The following is a 10,143-nucleotide window of genomic DNA, read 5'->3' as shown; positions in this document are numbered from 1 at the left end:
TTATTGCCTCACAGTAGCCATTTTGTACTATATTTAAAGATCCTGCTTGAGGCACCTCCTATTTCTTTTCTCGAAAGCAACTAACCCTATACAGTGTTTTAGCCCTGCACAGTATTAGTTACAATGAAGTGAGAATTGTATAATCCAATATTAAGCGATACAGATACATAGGAGATACTGAAAATCTGAGAAGTTTAAGAACTAGCCCAACTGTACCTTCAGTAGGAGCCGGTTTTATACCTGAAACTTTTCTAGGCACAGATATACATACTGACTACTGTACAACTCCCAGCCTTTATTTGATCCATTATTATGGTATCTCATTATGACTACAAACAGATACATTGTGGTTTCTCTTGGTTCGGGAAACCAAAAATAAAACAAAACTTCATGATCCCCCTCCCCTCCCTTTCTTTCTGCTGGTGGGGAAGGGGCCTGAACCTGTTCTATAACCTTTGCTGGTCAAGAGGAGGCAGGAGCTCTTCAAATGCCCCCGGTTCTCCGCTCTTAACAACCCCGCGCAAATTTTCAGAGAGCGGGTAAAGTGAAGAAGGCGGCAACAGCAGCAATTCGTCCTCCCAATGTCCACCCAAGTCCCGATTGTCGCCACTCTTAAACCTGCTGGCGTGCAGTTGCTGGGTCCGGGGGGGGGATGCAAGTAAAGGGGAGGGGGGAAATGGGGTGCAATAACGACTTGCTAAATTTGGAAGGGTGAGGGGGGGGGAGGTCGCAAGCGGGAACCGGAGGGTGGGGTGGAAACACCCCTTTAAACAGAGTCACACAAGGGAACAGGAAACCTTTCCCGCCTTCAGTTACTTATTTGGGGGTGGAGAGAAAGTGCTTTATTTCTCGCACCCCGAGAGTCGAAGGGAGACCTTTGACAGAAGTGCTCCAAGGGGGAACCCTAGGAACCCCGATTGCTCCCCACTCTTTGCATTAAGGTTTCCCTCCAAATGGAGCAAGTCCGGACACCCCCACCCCAGGACAGCACCGATCAAGAACCGGTCTTTTGACATCCCCCCCAGGCAAATACTTGGGGGGTGGGAGGGAATTTGGGGGGGACCAACGAGCCCCCCCTCCCCAAACTGGCTCTCTCCCGCCTTCTGGTGAGAAAGCGCCTTCCACCTCCGCGCATGCCCGGCACCCCATCTGGATTGGAGGTGGAGGGGGGTGAAAGAAGGGTAAGTGGTGGGGCAGCCCGGGAAATGAACGGGCGGGCTTCCCCCCCCCCCCCCGCTCTTGCAACGCGGGAGGGGAGTCCGGCTCTCTCCCTCCAAAAATATCTGGCACTCCCAGCAAAGACAGGCCGATCGAGCCAGGTCTTACCTTAGCATATATATATATATATCCCCTTCGCTGAAGGCTCATAGCCCCCCACTTCGGTTAAGTCTAGATCACCCCCCACTCCAGCCAAAGTCCCCCCCCCCCAAACCTCATCTTCTTATGCCCGGGATTCCCTCTGGGCGGGAGGGGGGGAAAGGGATATGAAACCACCCAGAAGCCGCCCTTTTCCACCCGAAGGGCAGACACCCCTCTCTCCCGCCACGACACCCTCCGAGCTGACCTCCCCGAGGTCGGATGGGCTGGGGATCCCCGTTATTTCCCCTTCCCCGCCTCATTCTCCCTCCAAAACTGCAAGCCGGAGAGCTGGCGGGCGTGCATCCCGCCTTCTGGCTTCCTTCCCCCTGGCGAGGAGCCTGGCGCCTCTGCCCCGCTGCCAATCGCTATGGGGTGCCCGCATCCATCTACCCCCCAAGCCCCCCCTCAGAATCTTGGGGCGCAGTGCCCCCCCCGAAAGCATCTCCACAGCCGCTCCCCCATCCAGCGCTCCCTCGCGTGGCAGAGGAAAAGGGGATGGGGGTGAAGTCCGGGCAGGGCAAACACCCCCCACGCCGCCCCCTGGGGCATCCTCGCCCGCCTCCCCGCCGGAGCCCCCACGCACCGCACCTCAGTTGCTTCAGCCGCGCAGAAACTGAACTGTTCTCAGCTGGCGCCGGCGCCAAGGCTCTATATGGGGCAGGCCTGCGCATGCGCCAGCGCGGCTCCCGGCTCGTCCCTCCAGTCCGCGCCTGCGGTTCCCGGGCTGCGGATTCTCCCGCCCGCCTTGCTTGATCCTCTGGGCGCTTCAACCCGCATCCAGGGCCCCGGGGTTTTGTTTCGTTTTTCCTCCACGAGAGAAGGCCCCTTCCTTTCACCCCGGCTTAGTCTGGTGAGGCTGCTGTTCCCCCCTTTGCAGGTGGAGGGAAGGGAGAGTTTGAAAGCCGCTGCTCAAAACCGGGCCAGGGTGGCGGTGCTGGGGGGGGTGCCTCTTTCCTGCACCCGCTCGGCGCGCTTCGCAGAAAGAAGCTCTGATCCGGCCTGCTTTATTCTCCCCCAGCATCACCACACAAACACCCCAAAAAAACCCGGCGATTGCGCAACAGCACGCCGCTGAGTGCCTGCCGGCGGCCAGACATATCCTCCCTTCCCCTTCCAGTCCCGCCAAATGTGTTTTCGCTGACATCACCGCTTCGAGCGGCTCCCTGCAGGGATGAGTGCCCCCCCCTCGGGTCGCTAGGGGCGGCGTGGTGCTACCGCCAGCCCGGTAGCTCCGAGAGCATCTGCCTCTTCCCTGGAAATACCCGGGGGAGATGCCAGGTTTGTTCCCGGGGAGAATTAGCCCAGGAGGGATAAAACGAAGCTCCTTGTCCCAGGCCCGCGCGTCCTCGTTCCCAGGTGCGAGATATAAGGGTCCCACCCCGCGCCCCGATGAGCCCCATCCGCCTTAATGCCACCAGGCGCAGCGGCAGCTCGGGGAGCACCTGGAACCCGCCGCTGCCCGGGTTTCAGCCTGGCTTGCTGGTTTGTTTGGCACTTGGTCGCCGCCCCTGTGGGCGGAGTCAATCGGCGCGCCGCAGCCAATGAGAACGGAGGGAATCTCGGCAACGTGGAGTTGTCAGCAAAATGTAAACACAGCCGGTTTGAAGGGTGGCTGAGGCAAAGAAGCGCCGCTCTGCCTTCAACGCGGGGAACTGCAGCCGTGGCTTCTCTACACAGGAAGAGAGGTTGCAGTGTTTTTCCGGAGAAAGCATTGCAAAGCTTTAAAAGCCTGTAGAGCGGGGGTGTCCAAACTTGGGGACTTTAAGACTTGTGGACTTCAACATTTAGGCAAGGAAAACAAAATGCACAGGTACAGTATAGGTAGTATCTTGCTCAATAGTAGTAACTGTGAGAGGGATCTTGGAGTCCTAATGGACAACCATTTAAATATGAGCCAGCAGTGTGCAGCAGCTGCCAAAAAAGCCAACACAGTTCTAGGCTGCATAAACAGAGGGATAGAATCAAGATCACCTGAAGTGTTAATACCACTTTATAATGCCTTGGCAAGGCCACACTTGGAATACTGCATTCAGTTTTGGTCACCACGATGTAGAAAAGATGTGGAGACTCTAGAAAGAGTGCAGAGAACAGCAACAAAGATGATTAGAGGACTGGAAACTAAAACATATGAAGAACGGTTGCAGGAACTGGGTATGTCTAGTTTAATGAAAAGAAGGACTAGGGGAGACATGATAGCAGTGTTCCAATATCTCAGGGGTTGCCACAAAGAAGAGGGGGTCAAACTATTCTCCAAAGCACCTGAGGGCAGAACAAGAAGCAATGGGTGGAAACTAATCAAGGAGAGAAGCAACAGAACTGAGGAGAAATTTCCTGACAGAACAATTAATCAGTGGAATAGCTTGCCTTCAGAAGTTGTGAATGCCACAACACTGGAAGTCTTTAAGAAGATGTTAGATAGCCATTTGTCTGAAGCGGTATAGGGTTTCCTGCCTAGGCAGGGGGTTGGACTAGAAGACCTCCAAGGTCCCTTCCAACTCTGCTATTGTATTGCATTATTGTATTATAACTGTCAGAATTCCCCAGCCAGCCATGCTGGCTGGGGAATTCTGGGAGTTGAAGTCCACAAGTCTTAAAGTTCCCAAGTTTGGACATCCCTGCTGTAGAGATTCTTAGTTATCCAGGTCATGATTCTTTCTGAAGCGTCTTCAAAAGAAAACACAAGAAAGTCCAGTCACATCCTGGAAAACCACCTTTGGGACAACCATAACCTGGATGGTTTTATTTATTTTTATTTTATTTTATTTATTATTGGTCAAGCATGTATAAGATAATAGATATAAGTATAAATATGATTATGAATACATGAAATGGCTATGAATAAATGGGGACAATAGGACAGGGACAGTAGGCACGCTGGTGCATTTGTGCACGCCCCTTACAGACCTCTTATTAATAGGATGAGGTCAACAATAGACAATCTAAGATAGGGATGTCAAAACTTGGGAACTTTAAGACTTGTGTGCTTCAATTCCCAGAATTCTGGGAGTTGAAGTCCACAAGTCTTAAAGTTCCCAAGTTTGGACACTCCTGGTCTAAGGTTAAAGTTGTGGGGGTTTGGGGAAGAAACCATAGAGTCAGGTAGTACATTCCAGGTTCTGTGGTCTTCAAAAGAAAAAAAGAAGAAAGTCCAGTCACCACCTAAAAAAGCACCTTTGGGACAACCATGATCTGGATGACTGAGAATCTCTACAGACATTTAGCTACACAACTTGGGATGGACACCCTTTGAATGGTGTGGGAGTAGTAATGGATTTCCCGAGGAAAAATTGTAGACTACAGGTACCAGGAGCACTACTCAGGTGACCCTGAGGACACAGATAACCTCCAAGTGCTTCAATGACCCTCAAAAAGGATGCAAATGACCACCTGTCTGCAAGGAATATAAATCCTTCCATCCCCCACTATCCTGTCAGAGTTGAAGAAGCTCCTTAGATGAGAAGTGAAATGTCTTCAAAAGAAAAAACAAGGAAGTCCAGTTGCCTCTTGAAAAAGCACTGTTGGGACATTGCAAAACTTTGTACTTTTTGTTCGGAACAAGCCCCATTAAACCCGCTGGGTTGGCTGTACAGAAGTGCAGAGCGGCATTCGGCTTTAAGGAAGAAGTAGAGTAGCATTGATTTCCTTTTGCACTTCTTGAAATGTTTTTTTCCGATAGGGAAGAATTCCTCCAGAAGAGGAACCTTAGGCTTGAACTTTGGAATTTATCTCTTCTTAATGACTTGAAAATCCAACAATCTTAATTTTTCTGTGCAAACACCCTATTAGAGTGCTACTAGTCCGTTCTGTTCTCCTGGCAGAAGCTTATTGCTCCTTTAACCCAAGTGATGGTGAGCCTTGGCTCTGTCTCTAAGGTCTACTGTGAGTACCATACTGCTGCAGAACAGGATGAGAAATTGAAGGGAGACAGAATCTCCACTGCCTCAGCGCTGTTTCATTTATTCCATCTGAAGAGGAGCATATTGACTTTAATGTTGAACTGTAAAGTGTATAATCACAACCTATTAAGATCTTAACACATGGCTGACCCACATGAACTACTCTTTGGGGAGAAGTTTGCTTGTGTGAATAGTGTATTGACATGAGGAGGGGTATTCTAGAGGTTAATAACCATTATAAAACCTGAAATGGATGACACCTAGCATGGATGAGTCATCATGTTAATCATCTTGATAAAAAATATGCTTAAAGATAAACGCATCGAAGGGAGCCTACTGCTTTAATTCTTGTACAGGTAGTCCTTGACCTATGACCATTATTGAGCCTAAATTTTCTGTTGTTAAGTGAGACATTTGTTAAGTGAATTTTACCCCATTTTACTATTTTTGTTGCCACAGTTAAGGGAATCACTGCAGTTGTTAGTAATGCAGTTGTTGAGTAAATCTGGCTTTCCCATTGACTTTGCTTATCAGAAGATTACAAAAGGTGATAGCATGATCCAAGTATTCTGTAGTCATCATAAATATGAGAGTTACCAAGTGTCTGAATTTTGATCACATATCTATGGGGATACTGCAATGGTTTTAAGTGTGAAAAACTAATCACAAGTCACATTTTTCAGTGCTGTTGTAACTTTGAACTGTCACTAAATGAACTGTTGTAAGTCGAGGACTACCTGTATTCTTCTATTTTGTGTGTGTGTGTGAATCAAGATTTAATCTGGGTGTGATTGGATTGAATTGATAGAAATTATAGTCCTTTTTATAGCATAAAGGTGAAATGTTTACTTGACATAAATGGTGTGAAATCTTTTTAGCAGTAGTCCAATAAATCCTTTCATCAGATATATATTCAGTTTAAATCCAAAGATATTTGTTTGAGAAAGATGCCAAATTAACTCTTGGTAAATGGTAAATTCTCTCTTCCATGCAGTTCTATTTTGCAGATGGATATCATCTGCGTCTTTCATTTTCCTGTTATTTTTGTACTTTCTAATTTCTAGCAGTTTACTCCCACCCTTGTTCAATATTCTTTTTAGATAGTCAGCTGTCTAACATGATGGCAGCCCATCTTCAGTTCCAGTACAATATAAGCATATGACTGATCTGTCAAACTAGCAGTTACACTTACATAATGCTTTTTTTTTAAATATCAGAGTTGGAATTCCATGCACATTTTTCCTGCAATCTACTCCACTGCATGAATATGCCTTTGAGAGTCATACATGGAAGCAAAATCCCAAAAGTAAAAGTGATCAAAGCCTGCAACACCTAGACAAAAAGCATTGTCACATTTAAAGTCTAATTGATTAACACTAGGATGGCAAAAGAACTTCAAAGTGGAAATTACATTGCAGAACCAGTTGAAACAGTCGGAGGCTGTTGTTTCCTTGGCAAAAAAACAGTGTAGCGTTGATTGACCTATGTTGCTAGCACTCATCCTTACAGTGCCCAGGCCATTTAGCAGTAAGGGCCTTCCAGCGGCTGCTTGGGTCATGCAACTTGTTACCTACAATTCAACATCAGAATTGGCTGGCACTTGTTCAGAATAGTGTAGCAGAGAAATGAGAAGGTCTGTTGGTATACTACTGAAGGCCAATTTCTTGGCTTGACCCAGATGCTGAAAAATTCATCTGATTGTATGATGTACATCTTCTTAGTGGCAATGGTGGAAGATCAACTGAGCTTCTGTTAGCTAAGGAAAATGTGAGGAAAGGAAAATAAAGTGCCAAAGGGAAAGGTGGTAAAATAGATGCAGTGAAGATCTGAGACTGAAGAAGTCTTTGATGGAACGGGCCAAAAGATACATTCTCAAGGGAAGGCAGGGCTTGAAACTGGAAGATATCTCCTTCCACTAGAAGCAGTATAAAAAAGGTTCTCCAACCTTGAAACTACAAGAACATGTCTTTGAAATCATCAGGTGTCGAAGGAAAATGTATCTTATACTTAATTTCAAATATTTTGTTGGAGAAAAACAGGAGGACAGTAATATTTTTGTTTTTCATAGATAAAATGTCAATTTATCTATGTAGATATATGTTGCATTAATGCTATTAGTCAGTGGCTAATTTCTATGCAGGAACCTTTGTATTGTTTTGGAGCAGGAACAGTCCCCAATTTTTAAAAAATCCTGGAACATTTTAAGTTCATTGATCAGTTAAGTTAGGGCCATTCTGGTGCTTCTTGTCTCTCGATTCCATCAACGGAGTCTTTTTCAAAAGTTGCATTGCATTTTATATTTAACAAGGAGCCTTATTTGAAGAGTCTTCCAGAAAAAGCTGTAGTTCTGTGCTACATGAACCTCCATGGTCAAATGATGCTGTAACTAGGGTTTACACTCCTAAATTACCTCAAAATATCCTTTTGGCAATAGCCCTCTATAAGTTGGCAAGGAATTGCCATTTTCTAGGCAGCTGTTTCAGAAATATCAAGATATCTACCTTATTTTTGAAAGGGGTGGCCTGTCCTCCTGCATCTCATCTCCCAAGGCCCCATTGTAGCAATATGATGGCTTGCTTACAAAAATCAGCCCGTGCAGAATTGCCAATACACTGCAATTTTAAAGACATTGGAAATTTGCCTTGATGGTGAGCACAGAAGTGAGGGAAAAGATTAAACTATTTATAGAGTAAATCTTGATTAGCTGGCAGTTCTCTGCAAGCTTGTTTGACCCACAGATGTGTACACATGCCTGTATCCAAGGTTTCTCTGTGTACAAATAGATACAAAATAGTTTTTATTAAAAAAAATACAAATTTGATGCATTTGAAACCATATTCAGAAGAGATGAGAAACAAAAAGGCTAAAAATCTCAAGTAGCTAAAGTTAGACCACTGGTTCACCTATTATAGTTCAGTGGTATTTGCCATCATTGATGTCTGTTTTGGGGTTCAGACTTTTCTAGCCCTACAAAGAATTACAGAGATGAAACTTTATGCAAAAGACTGCTCTACAATTACATTTTCCTTATCTATTGCAATTTGTATCAGGATTCCCCTTAGACACAAAAGGGTATTTAATCAGACCATAGTTGGTAGTTATCTGGGGAGATCATTTGGTACCTCACACTTCTCAGTGCAGAACCACTAAAGGATTTTTCAATTCTTTTTTTTTAATAAAATTTTTGAAAAAAAAACTTTTACAAATATTAACTTCCCTCCCCCTCCCATCCCCCCCAAGCCCCCCCCCCCCAACCTTTTCAGCATTTCAGCAAATCAATCTATCTCTCCCCCTCTCTCTTTCTCTCACACAGAAATGATTAATATAGAGCAAACATTGGATTCTGAAAACTTTTATCAATTGGCCTTTTTATTGACTGTTTCTCCGGAGCACATTATGAAACAAAATACTTAAGGTATATAGATGAGTTATTATGATTAATTTCCCTTTTTTTCCTGGAGACCCTTAAAACCCTTTTATTTGACCTATTAGATTGCTAGCCTACAACAAAGTCCGAATGTGAAAATATCCGTGCCTCTATCACAACTGGCAATGTGTTAATGTGATGAATTCACAGAAGAAATTGCCCTAGAACAGTAGTGTAGACCAGCATTGTGGCCCAAAGGAAAACAAACCATGACCAAATGACACAATGATGCTGTTGCCCAAAATATAACACACACAAGGAATAGATGGGAGAAAAACCGATCCGAAACAAGGCTTTCATTACAAAATTCCTGGTCTGGCTGCTCTTTTGAGTGTAATAGAAAGCAACAATTCACATTAATGGTGTGTGCAAATAGAGTCAGGCCAATATTTTACCATTAATATATCAATAAAAAACAGCCTATAAAGACAGCTCAAAAGACACCAATTTCTCCAGGTAAGAGTGAGTGATTCGTACATGTTAAACTGCCCAATGGATTTGGTTTATCGGATATGCCAAACCAAACTGTAGTATTGACAAACACTAGCATCCAACTTTTCTTTAGGTAGCAATCCAAGACATCTTCCTGACAGCAGAGGTTCTGTTAATGTAACATCACATGATAGGACATTGCCCAAAGTTCCTGGAAAGTTTGTTGGTGGATTAAGTGGTTTGAATGTGTTTAAGGAAGTGTAGCCACTGGGAGGTAAATGCTTCAATGCCATTGTATTGTTTCTCCTAGCCTAGCTACTATATGTACACATAACCATAAAGTAGCTGCTTTGGGTACACTCTATATATTATGTGCCCTGAACCTAATAAATTGGGACAGGGTGGAAAATTTCTACTAACCACTCAGGTTTTCTAAATATAGGAATATTATCTTTTTGTGACATACGTATTGAAATATGGAGACACTTGGCAAAACTCTTCTTCTTCACAGGAATAGATCATTGTAAAAATGAACGAGAAATGAGTCCCATGCATTTTCAAAATGAAAAGAATGGAAAAATAATCAGATGAAATCCAATTAATTTTCATTTGTCATTCATTTTCTGTTAGATTTTATTCTGGACCACAGTTTATAGCTCACATGGAGATACAAGTATGGAAAGAAATAAACTATCCAATGAAACTGAAAACTAACAGGCTAGAAATCTATCAAACCTGAGCAACTGGTTGAGTTTGAACAACTTTTTAATGGGCTTGTTAACCCAGCCCTCCCCTTTTTTAAATCCATCTGAAGAGTGACAGGTCTGATATCCTGTTTTAACAAGAGCCTGTTTTACAGCATTTTGCGCTCTTTTACCAATACCTGTATAAAGACAATACAGTATGGTTGTTAAATGAATAAACTAATAAGGAGAAGCAAAATGGTTAAATTTTAAATGAATGTGGGGGGGGGAGTTTAAGTGTTAGAATTGTATGAGAAAAATGTCCTTCCTTGCTCACCCACAGCAG

The sequence above is a fragment of the Thamnophis sirtalis genome, unplaced genomic scaffold (genome assembly GCF_051295495.1).
Source record: "Thamnophis sirtalis isolate CommonGarterSnake01/CBP01778 unplaced genomic scaffold, rThaSir2_p1.2 scaffold_2, whole genome shotgun sequence".
Classification (NCBI taxonomy): domain Eukaryota; kingdom Metazoa; phylum Chordata; class Lepidosauria; order Squamata; family Natricidae; genus Thamnophis; species Thamnophis sirtalis.
The sequence above is the reverse complement of the archived record's forward strand: the minus strand, read 5'-3'. Positions refer to the sequence as shown.